Raw genomic sequence first — 20,473 nt, 5'->3', positions numbered from 1 at the left:
GTACGTGTCTCACAAGACACAAATGATTGTGGGTCTGAACCTTCCAGTGTCACTTGTGAATGGCTAAAACTAAAGGCTTGTTGTAAATTTTAAGACAGTTGAGATTCTGTCTATACTCTGCTTTAAAGTGCGCATTTGGGCAGGTTGCCTTATCATCTATCTATAGTGAAAGCAAAATCTCCATACTATGAAAGAAGTCACTAGGAAAGTGACATCAACAGAGTTAGACAACTGGACACATGACTGGGGCCCTGACCTGGACTGACCTGAGGCTGAGAGACATCATGAATTAAAAACCCAGGGTGCAGCCGGGTGTGGTGGCTTGCCTGTAATCCTAGCACTCTAGGAGGCTGGACTGCCTGAGCTCACAGGTTCAAGACCAGCCTGAGCAACAGCCTCATCTCTAAATAACTGGGTGTTGTGGTGAGCTTGAGCCAGAGAGTTTGAGGTTGCTGTGAGCTGTGACACCATGGCACTCTGCTGAAGGTGACAAAGTGAGACTCTGTCTAAAAAAAAAAAAAAACCTCAGTGTGCAGAGTCAGGGAGGCGGGGTCTGGCCTAATCACCTGTTCTTATTTATTGTTCTTTGGCAGACTACTTAGGCTCTCTGAAGTTTCATAATTAGTAAAACAAAAATATTCATAGCCCTTATAAAGCTACAGTGAGGTTTGGATGAGATGGTGTATCTTACATCACATGCTTAGCCCAATGTCTGGCCTCCACAAAGTATTCAGTAACACTCTCTGACATTCAGGACTTACCTCTTTTTTTTTTTTTTGTAGAGACAGAGTCTCACTTTATGGCCCTCGGCAGAGTGCCGTGGCCTCACACAGCTCACAGCAACCTCCAACTCCTGGGCTTAAGCGATTCTCTTGCCTCAGCCTCCCGAGTAGCTGGACTACAGGCGCCCGCCACAACGCCCAGCTATTTTTTGGCTGCAGTTCAGCCGGGGGCCGGGTTTGAACCCGCCACCCTCGGTATATGGGGCTGGTGCCTTACCGACTGAGCCACAGGCGCCGCCCAGGACTTACCTCTTTTTGACTACATGTTTTAGGCCAAAATTTCATTAAACCCCTAATAACCTAAAAAGAAAAGGGAAGAACAAATGACATTTAATTTTTCACATACACTTTTAGAAAAGGTGGTTTTTCTGAAGCTTTTTGAAATTAAGAATAAATACTTACTGGTTCTGTGAGTAAAGGATCTTTCTCCAGAAACTGTACTATATAATACGGCAGCTAAAGAAATGAAAAAAATGAAAGACAAAAATTTTAATTCTGTATAGTAAGAGCTCAATAGGACATTTTATTAACACGTCCTAAAAAGTTTCCAGACTGGCTTTAATAACTTTACATTCAATTCATTTTAACTATTATTTAAATATATATATATATGAAGTGAAATAAGAAACTTTTTCAAGCCACAAATTGACATTTACAAGACTCCAGGGGAGTTTTTCAAGAGGTCCCAGCTTGCGTGGAGCAGGGGTGCGCTGTCACGGCCCGTGAGCAGGGGAAGCGTCTCATCTACGGCGGTTAAGCCACAGCGCGGGGGCTTCCTTTTTCTTTCTGCTGCCATTGACAGTACTGGGCTTCACTGTTCCAGAAGAGGCCTCCATGGGAAACAGGCACTTACTCGAAGCCTTGCTGACTCCCTGAAATGGCGCAAGTGCCAACTACAGCAGTTTATGAAGAGATAAAAGGTTGGGGCTGCCGGCTAGAACCTGGGGAGATGTAAAAAGAGTGCTACATCTGATTTAACACATCAGAGTGAGAATTCTTTTAAATAATCACAGAATATGATACCATTTTGAAAACTAAAGGCAAGATTTGTAAAGGGCTTGTAAAGGTTCTTGAACAAGAACACTACCTTCACAAAACAACATTTGGTATTGTTCTAAATTAGAAACATATGGACTAATTTTTCCTCAAAATACAGAATTTCACATCTAAAGAGGAATACTGCTTAGAAAAATGTATTACATTTCTTTTTTTTTTTTTTTTTTTTTTTGTAGAGACGGAGTCTCACTGTACCACCCTCGGTAGAGTGTCGTGGCCTCACGCAGCTCACAGCAACCTCCAACTCCTGGGCTTAGGCGATTCTCTTGCCTCAGCCTCCCGAGTAGCTGGGACTACAGGCGCCCGCCACAACGCCCGGCTATTTTTTGGTTGCAGTTTGGCCGGGGCCGGGTTTGAACCTGCCACCCTCGGTATATGGGGCCGGCACCCTGCTCACTGAGCCACAGGCGCCGCCCATGTATTACATTTTTGAGCAAACTCAAAATATTCCTGTCAGAGAGTGGAGAGTCAGAGGTTTGAAATCCCAAAACTGAGAATACCACTCGACGGCTTATCTACCTTCTAGTGACATCCTTACCATGCAAGGCAGCGTTAGGACGAGAATTAGCGTGGGGACGAGACAGTATGCTTTTTAAAGTAATGAAGGCTTAAAAAAAGGTGTGAAAATATCAGCCAGTTTCGTTACTTGTGAGAGTATCCATGTGTAGGACGTGAGAAAATGGTGAATGAACTAGAAGGGGGTAAAAGGCCAGCTCATTTACTAATGCAGGACAAAATCTCAGGAACATTAACAAACGTTTACATGTGCTGAAGACTTACATTTGACAAACTCACATACTTCACATGCAACATGTTCACTATGTAATTGGGTCATCTAAGTTCTTTGTAAAATGAGATGGCCAAACAAAGGCTTGCCCTATTTTTAAAATATTCCTATGATTCTACTATGAATAGAAGAAAATATACACATTTATATGTATTTTCCTCAGGGAGCATTTTATTTTATTTTATTTTTATTTTTTTGAGACAGCCTCAAGCTGTCACCTGGGTAGAGGGCCGTGGCGTCAGAGCTTACAGCAACCTTCAACTCCTGGGCTCAAGCGATTCTCTTGCCTCAGCCTCCCAAGTAGCTGGGACTACAGGTACCTGCCACAATGCCCAGCTATTTTTTGGTTGTAGTTGCCATTGCTGTTTGGCAGGCCCAGGCTGGATTTGAGCCCGCCAGCTCTGGTGCATGTAGCTAGCGCCTTAGCCGCTTGAGCTACAGGTGCCAAACCAAGCATTTTAAACTTTAACAAGTTTCTTTTTCTTTTTTTTTTTTTTTTAGAAATTAAGAAAACATCAAAGATACACGAAATATGACAACCTTTTGCTTCCGAACATAGTTGCACAGAATTCTACCTGGGCATGGAAGAGTGATAAGCTCCTGACGGTGTGTAAAGGGATCAACACTTTCACCAGGAACTGTTTGTGTTCCTCCTTAAGAGGTAAAGCAAAGCCATTGATAATACTAGGAAAAAGAAAGAGACATAAATTAGCTATGTTACCACAACGAGCTAAATCAGACCAGGGGCTTATATTGCAGTGAAGATACTGTTCTTGTGAGATAGTTAAAAGTAATCAATTTATGTTTGTAAAGAACAACCTAATACCCATTCCAGTGACACCCAAGATTTCTTAGTCACTTCAAAAAATACATTTAAGGATGAAGGAATTAAGGGAAGAAGAACATTTGCTTATGATCACCCAACAGAGGGTCCTGTGTCTTAAAATTAGTTGGATGCTCCCAAAAGCTCCTTGTCAACACTCTTTATTTTCCCTTCCATTCCCTTCTTGAAATAATCACCTGCCTTGTTCACCTTCTCTTTAAATGACTCTTTTCCCTTTCTAGACATCATGCCTTCTGAAGTCTGAAGTCTCCACCCAGGCCAGGGAAGTCACTGAGACAAGGCTAAGGGACTCCACCTTCTCCTTCTCCTCACAGGAGGAGGAGACTAAGTCACGGCACTGTCCAGCTGTCTTAGCCTCCATTGTGTGTAGAAACCTCACAACACCTGCGTCTTTCCAAGCCCTCCCACTACTCTAGGCAGCAGCCTAAGAGCTACACCTGGGTACACAGTGCCTTTGAAAAGGGCAATCTTTCCAACTTATTACAAACTTGCTTTCAACAGATTTGGCAAAGGACAGACAGCCTAGAAACTAATGAAAACAAGATATTTTGGAGTAACTGTCCTGACTGCAAATAGATGTCATCTCTGTAGTAACGAATGAACTGTTAGCTCTGTCAGTAATTCCAGTGGAAATAGTTACACGTAATTGTGGAACAAAGGGAACAGGAAATCGTGTCTCATGGAGTTGTTGGGGAACATGCTAGTAAGCACAGGCGAACGGCTCCACGTACAGACAGCAGAGCTCTGGGCGGTGCTTCCCCTGTTGCCTGAGCCTCATTTTCAGACGATAATCACCTGAGGTTAGTTGGGAGGTAAAAAGTGCTTACCTTCCTAATATTTCCAGCAGTTCAGCTACACCATTGAAGTGTTCTGTTTCATAAACAAACCTTAAAAGAGAAGAAAACAGAACAGAAAAGAGAAAAGGAAGAAAAAGAAAAAAGAAAAGAACGGGAAAGAAAAAAAAGACAAAAGAAGACAATATAGGGGAAGAAGGGAGAGAAAGAAATCAGTACAAGATGTTCACATATTTGAGGTTTATTTAATACTTCTACAAAAATACCAACTTTGCTGCTTCTTATTCTATCACCCACCCTCCACTTACCTTAGAAAAATATTGTTAATCTGTTTTCGGATAAATGCTCTAAGACCAAGAAACTTGCCATAAATTCTGTGTAAGACTGTTTTTAAGTAGTCCCGTTCCCGAGGGTCTTCACTGTCAAATAGCTCCAAAAGCTGTGGTAAATGAAACACGGTATTGTCAAAGGCAGCTTCAGCAAAGGATGTGGTGATTCTATCCTCATTATGGAATATCCCTTCATTCCTTCCTTCCTAAAAAAGTTATTGAGTATCCGTATGTGCCAGCATAGTGTTATTCTTTAAGAATATAGTGATAAGTCAGACCAGGGGCTCATATTCTTGTGAAGAAATATACGACAGTAATAACAATAACAACAATAATAAAAATAATAATAGCAGCTAACACACAGGCAGCACTTACTATGATTATCGGGCAATTTTCTAAGCAATCTACATATATTAATCCTCCCCCTAGTTTTACTCCCATTTTTCAGATGAAGAACACAGGGCACCAAAAGGGTAAGTAACTTGCCAATGGCCTCACAGTTAGTAAGTGCTAGAATTAGATCCCAAGTTGTCAAGGCCCAAAGTCCATGAATTCAATCACTGTACTATGCTACTGAACTTACATTCCAAACACACAATTAAGATAAGCCTTCAGCAATACCAGAACATGCAAATAAGTGAAACAATCAAGCAAACACCAAAAAATTTCCAGTAATACTAGCTATGTTTCCCTTTTAGGTCTGGATTCTTCTTACATAGGTATACTTCATTCTGTAAATATTCACTGAGGTGGAGTGGTGCCTGTGGCTCAGTAGGGAGGGCGCCGGCCCCACATACCGAGGGTGGCAGGTTCAAACCCGGCCCCGGCCAAACTGCAACAAAAAAAATAGCTGGGCATCATGGCAGGTGCCTGTAGTCTCAGCTACTCGGGAGGCTGAGGCAAGAGAATCGCTTAAGCCCAGGAGTTGGAGATTGCTGTGAGCTGTGTGATGCCACGGCACTTTACCAAGGGCGATATAGTGAGACTCTGTCTCTACAAAAAAAAAAAAAAAATTCACTGAGGTGAACATTTACTATTTCTGGGTACATGTTATATACATGGATAGCCTTTTTTTAAAAGATGGATTTATTTATTTATTTATTTTTATTTTTTCAGACAGAGTCTCACTCTATTGACCAGACTGGAGTGTCATGGTGTCAGCCTAGCTCACAGCAACTTCAAACTCCTGGGCTCAAAGGGTCCTTCTGTCTCAACCTCCCAAATAGCTGGGACTACAAGTGCACACCACAACACCTGGCTAATTTTTCTATTTTTGGTAGAGATGAGGTCTCACTTTGCTTAGGCTGAACTCAAGTGATCCTCCTGCCTTGGTCTCCCAGAGTTCTAGGATTACAGGTGTGAGCCACTGCGCTTAGTCCACGAATGACGTTTTTAAGTTCCAAATCATGTGTAATCTAAAGTTAAGAACAGAATTCAGGTAACATCACATCTATGTACTCATAATGAGACAAATCCAAAAGAGGAAACAAGCTAAGAGACGCAACCAAATCCTACAATAAAAAATTCCTGCTTTGCTTTTGCAGAAATTGACAAGTTGATCCTAAAATTTACATGGAAATACAAGAAACCCAGAAGAGCCAAAATAATTTTGGGAATAAAAGAACAAAGTTGGAAGACTCACACTTCTCAATTTTAAAACTTAGCATCATAAAGCCAAAGCCACAGTAGTCAAGACCACATGGTACTGGCATAAGGACAAACATACAGATCAAAAGAAACAGAATTCAAAAAAGAATAGAATTTGGAATTCAAATAAGTAAACCCTCACATTTACACCAACTGATTATCAACAAAGAACATCAGTACATTTTAATGGGGAAAGAAAAGTCTTTTCAACAACTGGTGCCAGAACAACTGGGTAGCTGCAATCCAGAAGAATAAAGTTGGACTCCTAACTCACACCATACACTGAAATTAACTCAAAATAATAGTCAACCTGTGGGCAGAGTAAAACAATTAGAAGAAAGCATAAGAATAAGTCTTTATAACCCTAGATAAGGGGATGGTCTTTTGGACATGACACCAAATAATAAGCAACAGAAGAAGAAACAGATAAAGTAGACGTGGTGAAAACTGGAAACTTTCATGCTTCATAGGAGACCTTCAAGCAAATGAAAAGACACAGACCCTTGACCAACTTATAAATGGGTCCATTACACATGAATTTTCCTCGGCCTCTGCCCCCCTTCCTCTCCCCTCCTTATCCTGCACAACATGAAGATTTTGCAGATAGAGACTCTACCGTGAGCCCCTTCCACTGACTGAATAGTAAATATACTTTCTCTTCTTTATGATTTTCTTAATAACATTTAATTCTATTTACTTTAATGGTAAGACTATGGTATATAATATGCACTGTGCCCAAAAATGTATATACATTTTAAGAAAGGAAAAAACTATATTAAAATTGTAATAATATACACGAATAACAAAAGATGAATATGAGACACATTTGAGCACCTCTTGTCATCACAGAAATCAAACGTGACATGGGTGTTAACAACTTTAAATAAAATTTCTTAAAAGGTATATACATTTTGGGACGCCATCTGCATATAACATATAAAATGTGTTAGTCAACTATCAGTAAGGCTCCCCACCCACAGGAGGTTATTAATAGGTAAGTTTGGGGGAAGTCAAAAGTTACACATCAATTTTCCAATGTGTGGGCATACTGACACCCCAACTCTTGTGTTGTTCAAGGGTCAAGTGTATTTGCAAACCGATCTGATAAGATACTAGTATCCACAATATATAAAGAACTCTTAAAGCTCAATAATAAAGACAACCAAATTTTAAAATGGACAAAGGATTTTTTTTTTTTTTTATTGTTGGGGATTCATTGAGAGTACAATAAGCCAGGCTACACTGATTGCAATTGTTAGGCAAAGTCCCTCTTGCAATCATGTCTTGCCCCCATAAAGTGTGACACACACCAAGGCCCCACCCACCTCCCTCCTTCCCTCTTTCTGTTCCCCCCCATAACCATAATTGTCATTAATGGTCCTCGTATCAAAATTGAGTACATAGGATTCATGCTTCTCCATTCTTGTGATGCTTTACTAAGAATAATGTCTTCCACGTCCATCCAGGTTAATACGAAGGATGTAAAGTCTCCATTTTTTTTTAATGGCTGAATAGTATTCCATGGTATACATATACCACAGCTTGTTAATCCATTCCTGGGTTGGTGGGCATTTAGGCTGTTTCCACATTTTGGCGATTGTAAATTGAGCTGCAATAAACAGTCTAGTACAAGTGTCCTTATGAGAAAAGGATTTCTTTCTTTCTGGGTAGATGCCCAGTAACGGGATTGCAGGATCAAATGGGAGGTCTAGGTTGAGTGCTTTGAGCTTTCTCCATACTTCCTTCCAGAAAGGTTGTACTAGTTTGCAGTCCCACCAGCAGTGTAAAAGTGTTCCCTTCTCTCCACATCCACACCAGCATCTACAGTTTTGAGATTTTGTGATGTGAGCCATTCTCACTGGGGTTAGATGATATCTCAGGGTTGTTTTGATTTGCATTTCTCTAATATATAGAGACGATGAACATTTTTTCATGTGTTTGTTAGCCATTCGTCTGTCGTCTTTAGAGAAAGTTCTACTCATGTCTCTTGCCCATTGATATAAGGGATTGTTGGCTTTTTTCATGTGGATTAATTTGAGTTCTCTATAGATCATAGTTATCAAGCTTTTGTCTGATTGAAAATATGCAAATATCCTTTCCCATTGTGTAGGTTGTCTCTTTGCTTTGGTTATTGTCTCCTTAGCTGTACAGAAGCTTTTCAGTTTAATGAAGTCCCATTTGTTTATTTCTGTTGTCTTTGCAATTGCCATGGCAGTCTTCTTCATGAAGCCTTTCTCCAGGCCAATATCTTCCAGTGTTTCTCCTATGCTTTCTTGGAGGATTTTTATTGTTTCATGCCTTAAATTTAAGTCCTTTATCCATCTTGAATCAATTTTTGTGAGTGGAGAAAGGTGTGGGTCCAGTTTCAGTCTTTTACATGTAGACATCCAGTTCTCCCAACACCATTTATTGAATAGGGAGTCTTTCCCCGAAGGTATGTTCTTGTTTGGTTTATCGAAGATTAGGTGGTTGTAAAATGTTAGTTTCATTTCTTGGTTTTCAATTCGATTCCAAGTGTCTATGTCTCTGTATTTGTGCCAGTACCATGCTGTCTTGAGCGCTATGGCTTTGTAGTACAGACTAAAATCTGGTATGCTGATGCCCCCAGCTTTCTTTTTGTTACAGAGAACTGCCTTAGCTATACGGGTTTTTTTCCGGTTCCATACAAAATGCAGAATCATTTTTTCCAAATCTTGAAAGTACGATGTTGGTATTTTGATAGGAATGGCATTGAATAGGTAGATTGCTTTGGGAAGTATAGACATTTTAACAATGTTGATTCTTCCCATCCATGAGCATGGTATGTTCTTCCATTTGTTAATATCCTCTGCTATTTCCTTTCTGAGGAGTTCATAGTTTTCTTTATAGAGGTCCTTCACCTCCTTCATTAGGTATATTCCTAGGTATTTCATTTTCTTTGAGACTATGGTGAAGGGAGTTGTGTCCTGAATTAGCTTCTCATCTTGACTGTTATTGGTGTACACAAAGGCTACTGACTTGTGGACATTGATTTTATATCCTGAAACATTACTGTATTTTTTGATGACTTCTAGGAGTCTTGTGGTTGAGTCTTTGGGGTTCTCTAAGTATAAGATCATGTCGTCAGCAAAGAGGAAGAGTTTGACCTCCTCTGCTCCCATTTGGATTCCCTTTATTTCCTTGTCTTGCCTAATTGTATTGGCTAGAACTTCCAGCACTACGTTGAATAGTAAAGGTGACAGAGGACAACCTTGTCTGGTTCCAGTTCTAAGAGGAAAAGCTTTGAGTTTTACTCCATTCAGTAAAATATTGGCTGTGGGTTTGTCATAGATAGCTTCAATCAGTTTTAGAAATGTGCCACCTATGCCTATACTCTTCAGTGTTCTAATTAGAAAAGGATGCTGGATTTTATCAAATGCTTTTTCTGCATCTATTGAGAGGATCATGTGATCTTTATTTTTGCCTCTGTTAATATGGTGGATAACGTTTATAGACTTGCGTATGTTAAACCAGCCTTGCATCCCTGGGATGAAGCCTACTTGATCATGATGAATGATTTTTTGATGATAAGCTGTAATCTATTGGCTAGGATTTTGCTGACAATTTTTGCGTCTATGTTCATGAGTGAGATTGGTCTGAAATTCTCCTTTTTGTTTGGGTCTTTTCCTGGTTTTGGTATCAGGGTGATGTTTGCTTCATAGAATGTATTGGGGAAGATTCCTTCTTCCTCAGTTTTTTGGAATAATTTCTGCAGTACAGGAATAAGCTCTTCCTTGAAGGTTTCATAGAATTCTGGAGTGAAGCCATCTGGACCAGGTCATTTTTTGGTTGGAAGCTTTTTTATTGTTTCTTTGATCTCAGTGCTTGAAATTGGTCTGTTCAGGAGCCCTACTTCTTCCTGGCTGAGTCTAGGGAGAGGGTGTGATTCCAAATATTGATCCATTTCTTTCACATTGTCAAATTTCTGGGCATAGAGTTTCTGGCAGTATTCAGAGATGATCTCTTGTATCTCTGTGGGATCAGTTGTTATTTCCCCTTTATCATTTCTGATTGAGGTTACTAGAGATTTTACTTTTCTATTCCTCGTTAGTCTGGCCAATGGTTTACCTATTTTATTTATTTTTTCAAAAAACAAACTCCTTGTTTCATTAATTTTCTGAATGATTCTTTTGTTTTCAATTTCATTGATCTCTGATTTGATTTTGGATATTTCTTTTCTTCTACTGAGTTTAGGCTTAGATTGTTCTTCTTTTTCCAATTCCATAAGATCTCTTGTGAGATTGTTGATGTGCTCTCTTTCTGTTTTTCAAATGCAGGCATCTAAAGCTATGAATTTTCCTCTCAAAACTGCTTTTACAGTATACCACAGGTTTTGGTAGCTTGTGTCTTCATTGTTGTTATGCTCAAGGAAGTTAATGATTTCCTGTTTTATTTCTTCCTGCACCCATCTGTTATTCAACAGAAGATTGTTTAATTTCCATGCCTTTGGGTGGGGTCGAGCGTTTTTGTTAGAGTTGAGTTCCACCTTTAGTGCCTTATGGTCTGAAAAGATACAAGGTAAAATTTCAATTCTTTGGATTCTGTTGATACTTGTTTTGTGTCCCAGGATATGATCAATTTTGGAGAATGTTCCATGGGGTGATGAGAAGAATGTATATTCTTTATCTATGGGATGGAGTGTTCTATATGCGTCTATCAAGCACAGTTGTCCTAGGATCTCATTTAAATCTCTTATATCCTTGTTTAATTTCTGTTTAGAGGATCTGTCCAGCTCTGTAAGAGGAGTGTTAAAGTCCCCTGTTATGATGGTATTATCAGATATCATATTGCTCAGACTGAGTAAGGTCTGTTTCCAGAATCTGGGAGCATTTAAATTGGGTGCATAGATATTTAGAATTGAAATGTCTTCTTGTTGTATTTTTCCCTTGACCAATATAAAGTGACCATCTTTGTCTTTTTTAACTTTAGTTGCTTTAAATCCACATGTATCTGAAAATAAGATTGCAACTCCTCTTTTCTTCTGAATTCCTTTTGCCTGAAAAATTGTCTTCCAACCCTTGACTTGGAGCTTTAATTTGTCTTTTGAAGCCAGGTGTGTTTCTTGCAGACAGCAAATGGATGGCTTGTGTTTTTTAATCCAGTCAACCAATGTATGTCTCTTCAGTGGGGAATTCAAGCCATTAACATTTATTGAGATAATTGATAAGTGTGGTAGTATTCTATTCGTCTTATTTTGTGAGAGTCCATTGCTTAGTTTTATCTTTTGCATCAGTGTGGAGGTTAGGTTCTGTCCTTTAACTTCTGAGTTCTTACTTTGCTGCTGATCCATTGTGGTGGTCAGTGTGCAGAACAGGTTGAAGTATTTCCTGTAGAGCTGGTCTTGTTGTGGCAAATTTCCTCAATGTTTGTATATCCGTAAATGATTTGATTTCTCCATCAATTTTGAACCTTAGCTTAGCAGGGTACAGAATTCTGGGCTGGAAATTGTTCTGTTTAAGTAGATTAAAGGTAGATGACCATTGTCTTCTTGCTTGGAAAGTTTCATTAGAGAAGTCTGCGGTCACTCTGATGGATTTGCCCCTGTAGGTCAACTGGCGCTTACTCCTGGCCGCTTGCAGAATCTTTTCTTTTGTCTGGACTTTGGACAGGTTCATCACAATGTGTCTTGGAGAAGCTCGGTTAGAGTTGAGGCGACCTGGGGTCCGATAGCCCTCTGAAAGCAGTGTGTCAGAATCTTTGGTGATATTTGGGAAATTTTCTTTTATAATATTCTGTAGTATGGCTTCCATTCCTCTGGGGCATTCTTCTTCCCCTTCTGGAATTCCTATAACTCGTATGTTGGAACGCTTCATAAAGTCCCATAATTCTGACAGTGAACATTCTGCTTTCTCTCTCTTCTTTTCTGCCTCTTTTACTATCTGAGTTATCTCAAGAACTTTGTCTTCTACCTTTGAAATTCTTTCTTCTGCATGGTCTAACCTGTTGCTGATACTTTCCATTGCATCTTTATGTTCCCTGATTGTTTCATTTCCTTCAGCTCTGCTATATCCTTTTTATATTCTTCATATCGTTCATCTCTTATTTGATTCTGTTTTTGAATTTCCTTTTGGTTAATTTCCACTTTATTAGCAGTTTCCTTCATTGTTTCCATCATTTCTTTCATTGTTTTCAACATGTGTATTCTAAATTCCCTTTCTGTCATTCCTAACATTTCTGTATAGGTGGAATCCTCTGCAGTAGCTACCTCATGGTCCCTTGGCGGGGTTGTTCTGGACTGGTTCTTCATGTTGCCTGGAGTTTTCTGCTGATTCTTCCTCATGAGTGATTTCTTTTATCTGTTTCCTTGCCCTAATTTTCCTTTCACGTCCTCTTGCTCTTTAAGTTCTTGTGCCTGTGGACTAAGGGTTACAGGACTAGAAGGGTGAGAAGATTGAAGAGCAAAAAAGGGATGAAAGAAGGACCAAGTAATAAGAAAAAAGTAGAAAGGAGAGGGGGTGGGTAAAAGGAATATTGACAAAAAGAAGAGAGGCACAGAAAGAGGGAAACAGAGCAATATAGGTGTACAGTAGGGTACTTTGATACAACCTTAAAAAAAAAAAAACACCTTCTGGGGGTGGCCAGTTGGGTGGTTCCCTTGAGGTCAGCAGCTCTTTGCTAACCTGATCATACACAGTACCCCACCTCCACCAAGTAGAGAGGAAAGACAAAAATGCTATAAATCAAATCAAAACAAGCAAACAGAAAACTTTACGGGATAAAATTGCCTGGAAAACCAAATAATAGCAGTAGAAACATTAACAAAAATGAAGTTCTAATTATTAAAATAGGCAGCAATGGGAAATTATAATTAAACTAGAAAAATTGAGAAAAAAAGGATCTGTATGGAAAAGGTTGAACTTAAAAAACAAAACAACAATCAACAACATCAAAATAAACAAAAAAAAAAAAACAACCAAACCAAAAAAAAACACAACCAAAAACAAAGCAGTATGTATATGTTATTGAATATTGTCTGGGCGACACATGGTCTTCTGGGGTATGAGATGTTAATCACAGTTCTGATACGACTGGAGGCTGCTAGTTTCTCAAACCCCAGCAGGTAGACACCCTAAATCTCTCTTCAGCCCACTTAAAAGGCACTTTGAACTTGTTCACTTGCTGAGCAGAAGCTTTCCCAGTTAAGTGCTTGTCGCTGGAATCACTGCTGAAGTGGCTATCCACTTGCCCTGTTTGCCAAAACTGGTCTCCCTCTGCCCCGAGGTTTAGGGCTGCAAGGCGGCTCAGACCCCACCCTTAGGTTACTTGGTTGCTGCGTTACCAGCTCCCACCCAATTCTAGCTCTGGGACCCTGAGGGTGGAGCTTGCCAGGGCAGATCGCTCACAATGGCTGCCTGTGACCCAGAGCCAAACACTGTTAGCTCCGTCTGGCTCAGCGGCTCTGACTGGGGCCCTAGACAAAGGCCAAAGTTCTCCGCACTCCCGCTCAGGCTCTCCCCAAGGCAGTTCAGCTGAGTGCCAAGTCCAAAGGCACCAAAATAGTTCACAGGTAAGGCCTTTCTTGTTTGCAGTCTCGCTGCTACTGTACAGTTGCGAGCGGGTTTAGACGGGTTGAACACATGCGACCACTTGTCAGTTTTCCACTGTTTTAGTCCTCCTTTTGGGGTCCAGACGTCTCTCGCTGACTCCCTGTATCCTCTCAGGGGTGATGATAGGCAGATCTCACCAGCCAGAGATGCCTGGAGTCCTATCTCCCCAGACTCACGGTGCCCAGATGCAAGGAAGCTGTTACTCGGCTGCCATCTTGCTCCGCCTCCCGACAAAGGATTTTTTTAATAGATAAACCCCAAGGAATGTATACAAATGGCCAATAAACGGGTGAAAAAAGTGCTCAATTTCTTTTTTCTTTTTTGAGACAGAGTCTCAAGATATTGCCCTGGGTAAAGTGCTGTGACGTCATAGCTCACAGCAATGTCAAACTCTTAGGCTCAAGGCAATCCTCTTGCATCAGTTTTTCTATTTTTAGTAGAAATGGGGTCTTGCTTTTGTTCAGGCTGGTCTTGAACTTGTGAGCTCAAGCTATTCACCCACCTCGGCCTCCCAGAGTGCTAGGATTACAGGCGTGAGCCACCTTGCCCAGCTCAAAAGTACTCAGTTTCATTGATTATTACAGAAACGTAAATCAAAACAGGAAGGAGGTACCATTCGTTAGATAGCTATAATCATAAAGAGGAATAATGAAAAGTGTTGGCAAGATGTAAAAAAACTGGAAACCTCATCTACTGTTGGTAAGAATGTAAAATGGTTCAGCTACTTTGGAAAACAGTTTGGTGGTTCCTCAAAAGAAACATCCTCCAAAGAGATATGCTACGACGAATCAAAGCAACTCCCAGCTATATACCCAACAGAATTGAAAACACGTATCTGTACAAACCTTTTTACACAAATGTTCAATAGTAGCAATATTCATAATAGTCAAAAACTGAAATAATCCAAATGTCCATCACCTGATAAACGGATAAACAAAATGTGATATAATGGAATATTATTCATCCATTAAAAGAAATGCATAGTGATACATGTTACAAAATGAATGAACTTTTCAAATATGATGAGTAAAAGAAACCAGACAAAGAAGGCCACATAACGTAAAATTCTACTTATATGAAATATCCAGAATAGGCAAATCCAGAGACAGAGAATAGAATGGGGAGAAGAGGTCTGGGTTTCTTTGGAGGATGATAAAAATGTTCTCCAATTATACTGTGGTGATGGTTGTAAAACTCTGTAAATATACTTTAAAAACACAAACTAGAAACTTGGAAAGAATTTGGGGGTATGTGAATCATAACCCAATAAATCTGCAACCTTTTTAAAAATGACAGTGGGTAAGTTCCTCTGGATGGAAAACAAACTTGGTAGATTGGTTTGAATTTTACTGATGTTTTTATATTCATCCTTACTGTAATAATGCAAAACTCAGAATTCCAATCTTTATAGCACAACATTTCAAGAGCACACCAGAGCACACAACAAAAGTGGACAACCATCATTATCAAAAAGCTATCAAGATATACACAACTTTGACTTCTGGTGTTGGTGGTTAAGACCAAAGCTGAGCCTGACAACAAGAGAATCACTCAATCAACAACAATCACATGTGCTTTTTCTTTGAATGGAAGCTGAGTTATGGGCACAAAACTAGCCCTTCAAATATGGCAGGAAGCACACACTGAAAAATCATCTTCAAAAGTAGGGAATGAGACGGAACGTACGTTTTGTCTATACAATTCCAAGCATCACCAATGCATCCGTCCATTCATTCATTCAATGAGTATTTGAGTAAATATTTACCGTGAGCCTATTAAGGGCTAACCAGTGGGCAAGGTGTCAGGGATGTAATGATAAGCAAGACAATCTCTGCTTTCTTGGAGCCTATTCTACGGGGGGAATACAGATAAATAAACACCATGGACGCTGTATAAACGTACCGTTGACACGTCTACTCTTTTTGGAAGAAGTGGAGTGATCAGGGAAGTCTTCTAGAGGAAGTGATGACATCTAGGCTGACCCAGGAAGAAACTGTGAGTTACAAGTGGAGCGTGAGTGTCCACAGAAGATTTAACAGTGCACGCTCTTACTAGGGGCCTATCCAAATAGAGGCTGCTGTTAACATCTCTCTGCCCATTCAGCAATAAAATAAATAAATACGAACTGAGTTACTGAGTTCTTTCTATGTGCCAGAAACTGTCCTTACTGCTGAGCATACAGAGTGTTAAATAATTTTGGAGCCCGGTAGGGGAGGCAAAGAGCAGGTTAAAAATACATTTCCACAGGAAAACATTCTATCTAGGAAGGAACGCGGCTCCAACAGGCAAAAAGGTCCAGTATAGACTCAGTATATCGTTATCTATAACATATTCAAAATTACATGAGATCTCTAACGCACCTGTCCCATTCTTTGTTAATGAAAATAATTAACCTTTTAAATTCTATTTTTTTAAATTTGGTTTCCATTTTTAAGTGTTGCAGAGTTTAAGGAATAATTTGCAAACACAAGAGAAGGCTTATGAGCATGTAATGTTAGCTCAACTTGAGTCAGTTATGCTCATATAGTGTTATTCTTGAGCTTAGTGAAAACATAATAATTAAACAAAAATGATTTAATGGGGAGGCGGAGCAAGATGGCAGCCGAGTAACAGCTTCCTTGCATCTGGGCACCGTGAGTCTGGGGAGATAGGACTCCAGGCATCTCTGGCTGGTGGGAACTGCCTATCATCACTCCTATGAAAATACAGGGAGTCAGCGAGAGACTTCTGGACCCCAAGAGGAGGACTAAAACAGTGGAAAGCCGGCAAGTGGTCGCGTGTGTTCAATCCGTCTAAACCCGCCCACAACTGTAAGTTCAGTAGCAGCGAGACTGCAAACCAGAAAGGCCTTACCTGTGAACTGTTTTGATGTCCTTGGACTTGGCACTGAGTTGAACTGCCTTGGGGAAGGCCTGAGCGGGAGTGCGGAGAACTTTGGCCGTTGTCTAGGGCCCCAGTCTGAGCCGCTGAGCCAGACGGAGCTGATAGTGTTTGGCGGTGGGTCACACGGATCCATTGTCAGTGATCTGCCCCAGCAAGCTCTGCCCTCAGGGTCGCAGAGCTAGAAACGGGTGGGAGCTGGTAACCCAGCAACCAAGTAGCCTAAGGGTGGGGTCTGAGCCGCCTTGCAGCCCTAACCCTCAGGGGCAGAGTGAGATCGGTTTTGGCACACTGAGTAAGTGCATAGCCACTTCAGCAGCGATTCCAGCGAGAAAGCTGGGAAAGCTTCTGCTCAGCAAGTTTACAAGTTCAAAGTGCCTTTTAAGTAGGCTGAAGAGAGATTTAGGGTGTCTACCTGCTGGGGTTTGAGAAATCAGCAGCCTCCAGTCGTATCAGAACTGTGACTAACATCTCATACCCCAGAAGACCACGTGTTGCCCAGACAATATTCAATAACATATACAAACTGCTTTGTTTTTGGTTGTGTATTTTTTTCTTCTTTTTTTTTTTTTTTGGTTTGGTTGTTTTTTTTGTTTGTTTATTTTGACGTTGCTGATGTTCTTTTGTTTTTTTAATTTCAATCTTTTCCACACAGATCCCTTTTTCTTTCTCAATTTTCCTAGTTTAATTATAATTTCCCATTGCTGCCTTTTTTAATAACTTCAACTTCATTTTTGCTAGTGTTTCTACTGATATAATTTGGTTTTTCACCCAATTTTATCCCCGTAAAGTTTTCTGTTTGCTTCTTTTGGTTTGATTTATAGCATTTTTGTCTTTCCTCTCTACTTGGTGGAGGTGGGGTACTGTGTCTGATCAGGTTAGCAAAGAGCTGCTGACCTCAAGGGAACCACGCAACTGGGCACCCCCAGAAGGTGGGGTTTTTTAAGGTTGTGTCAAAGTACCCTACTGTACACCTATATTGCCCTGTCTCCCTCTTTCTGTGCCTCTCTTCTTTTTGTCAATATTCCTTATACCCACCCCCTCTCCTTTCTCTATCTTTCTTTTTTTCTTATCACTCGGTCCTCCTTTCTTTCATCCCCTTTTTTTGCTCTTCAACCTTCTCACCCTTCTGGTCCTATAACCCTTAGTCCACTGGCATAAGAACTTAAAGAGCAAGAGGAAGTGAAAGGAAAATTAGGGCAAGGAAACAGATAAAAGAAATCACTCATGAGGAAGAATCAGCAGAAAACTCCAGGCAACATGAAGAACCAGTCTAGAACAACCCCACCAAGGGACCATGAGGTAGCTACTGCAGATGATTCCACCAGTATAGAAATGTTAGGAATGACAGAAAGGGAATTTAGAATACACATGTTGAAAACAATGAAAGAAATGATGGAAACAATGAAGGAAATTGCTAATAAAGTGGAAAATAACCAAAAGGAAATCCAAAAACAGAATCAAATAAGAGATGAACGATATGAAGAATATAAAAAGGATATAGCAGACCTGAAGGAACTGAAACAGTCAATTAGGGAACTTAAAGATACAATGGAAAGTATCAGCAACAGGTTAGACCATGCAGAAGAAAGAATTTCAGAGGTAGAAGACAAAGTTCTTGAGATAACTCAGACAGTAAAAGAGGCAGAAAAGAAGAGAGAGAAAGCAGAACGTTCACTGTCAGAATTATGGGACTTTATGAAGCGTTCCAACATACGAGTTATAGGAATTCCAGAAGGGGAAGAAGAATGCCCCAGAGGAATGGAAGCCATACTAGAGAATATTATAAAAGAAAATTTCCCAAACATCACCAAAGAGTCTGACACACTGCTTTCAGAGGGATATCGGACCCCAGGTCGCCTCAACTCTAACCGAGCTTCTCCAAGACACATTGTGATGAACCTGTCCAAAGTCAAGACAAAAGAAAAGATTCTGCAAGCTGCCAGGAGTAAGCGCCAGTTGACCTACAGGGGCAAATCCATCAGAGTGACCGCAGACTTCTCTAATGAAACTTTCCAAGCAAGAAGACAATGGTCATCTACCTTTAATCTACTTAAACAGAACAATTTTCAGCCCAGAATTCTGTACCCTGCTAAGCTAAGCTTCAGAATTGACGGAGAAATCAAATCATTTACAGATATACAAACATTGAGGAAATTCGCCACAACAAGACCAGCTCTACAGGAAATACTTCAACCTGTTCTGCACACTGACCACCACAATGGATCAGCAGCAAAGTAAGAACTCAGAAATCAAAGGACAAAACCTAACCTCCACACTGATGCAAAAGATAAAATTAAGCAATGGACTCTCACCAAATAAGACAAATAGAATACTACCACACTTATCAATTATCTCAATAAATGTTAATGGCTTGAATTCCCCACTGAAGAGACATAGATTGGCTGACTGGATTAAAAAACACAAGCCATCCATTTGCTGTCTGCAAGAAACACACCTGGCCTCAAAAGACAAATTAAAGCTCCGAGTCAAGGGTTGGAAGACAATTTTTCAGGCAAACGGAATTCAGAAGAAAAGAGGAGTTGCAATCTTATTTTCAGATACATGTGGATTTAAAGCAACTAAAGTCAAAAAAGACAAAGATGGTCACTTTATATTGGTCAAGGGAAAACTACAACAAGAAGACATTTCAATTCTAAATATTTATGCACCCAATTTAAATGCTCCCAGATTCCTGAAGCAGACCTTACTCAGTCTGAGCAATATGATATCTGATAATACCATCATAACAGGGGACTTTAACACACCTCTTACAGAGCTGGACAGATCCTCTAAACAGAAATTAAACAAAGATGTAAGAGATTTAAATGAGACCCTAGAACAACTATGCTTGATAGATGCATATAGAACACTCCACCCCAAAGATAAAGAATATACATTCTTCTCATCACCCCATGGAACATTCTCCAAAATTGATCATATCCTGGGACACAAAACAAATATCAACAGAATCAGAAGAATTGAAATTTTACCTTGTATCTTTTCAGACCATAAGGCACTAAAGGTGGAACTCAACTCTAACAAAAATGCTCAAGCCCACCCAAAGGCATGGAAATTAAACAATCTTCTGTTGAATAACAGATGGGTGAAGGAAGAAATAAAACAGGAAATCATTAACTTCCTTGAGCATAACAACAATGAAGACACAAGCTACCAAAACCTGTGGGATACTGCAAAAGCAGTTTTGAGAGGAAAATTCATCGCTTTAGATGCCTACATTCGAAAAACAGAAAGAGAGCACATCAACAATCTCACAAGAGATCTTATGGAATTGGAAAAAGAAGAACAATCTAAGCCTAAACTCAGTAGAAGAAAAGAAATATCCAAAATCAAATCAGAGATCAATGAAATTGAAAACAAAAGAATCATTCAGAAAATTAATGAAACAAGGAGTTGGCTTTTTGAAAAAATAAATAAAATAGATAAACCATTAGCCAGACTAACTAGAAATAGAAAAGTAAAATCTCTAATAACCTCAATCAGAAATGATAAAGGGGAAATAACAACTGATCCCACAGAGATACAAGAGATCATCTCTGAATACTACCAGAAACTCTATGCCCAGAAATTTGACAATGTGAAGGAAATGGATCAATATTTGGAATCACACCCTCTCCCTAGACTTAGCCAGGAAGAAATAGACCTCCTGAACAGACCAATTTCAAGCACTGAGATCAAAGAAACAATAAAAAAGCTTCCAACTAAAAAATGCCCTGGTCCAGATGGCTTCACTCCAGAATTCTATCAAACCTTCAAGGAAGAGCTTAT

The 20,473-nt window shown here is 39.9% G+C and overlaps 1 pseudogene; it reads right to left on the bottom strand.

Moving 5' to 3' along the window:
* The window catches only part of LOC128574184 (serine/threonine-protein phosphatase 2A 56 kDa regulatory subunit epsilon isoform-like), a 50,215-nt pseudogene that overhangs the window by 6,576 nt on the left and 23,166 nt on the right, over positions 1-20,473 (bottom strand).

This window comes from Nycticebus coucang, chromosome 21 (assembly GCF_027406575.1).
Source record: "Nycticebus coucang isolate mNycCou1 chromosome 21, mNycCou1.pri, whole genome shotgun sequence".
Lineage (NCBI taxonomy): Eukaryota > Metazoa > Chordata > Mammalia > Primates > Lorisidae > Nycticebus > Nycticebus coucang.
Note: the sequence above shows the minus strand (reverse complement) of the source record. Positions and strands in the feature narration are given on the sequence as shown.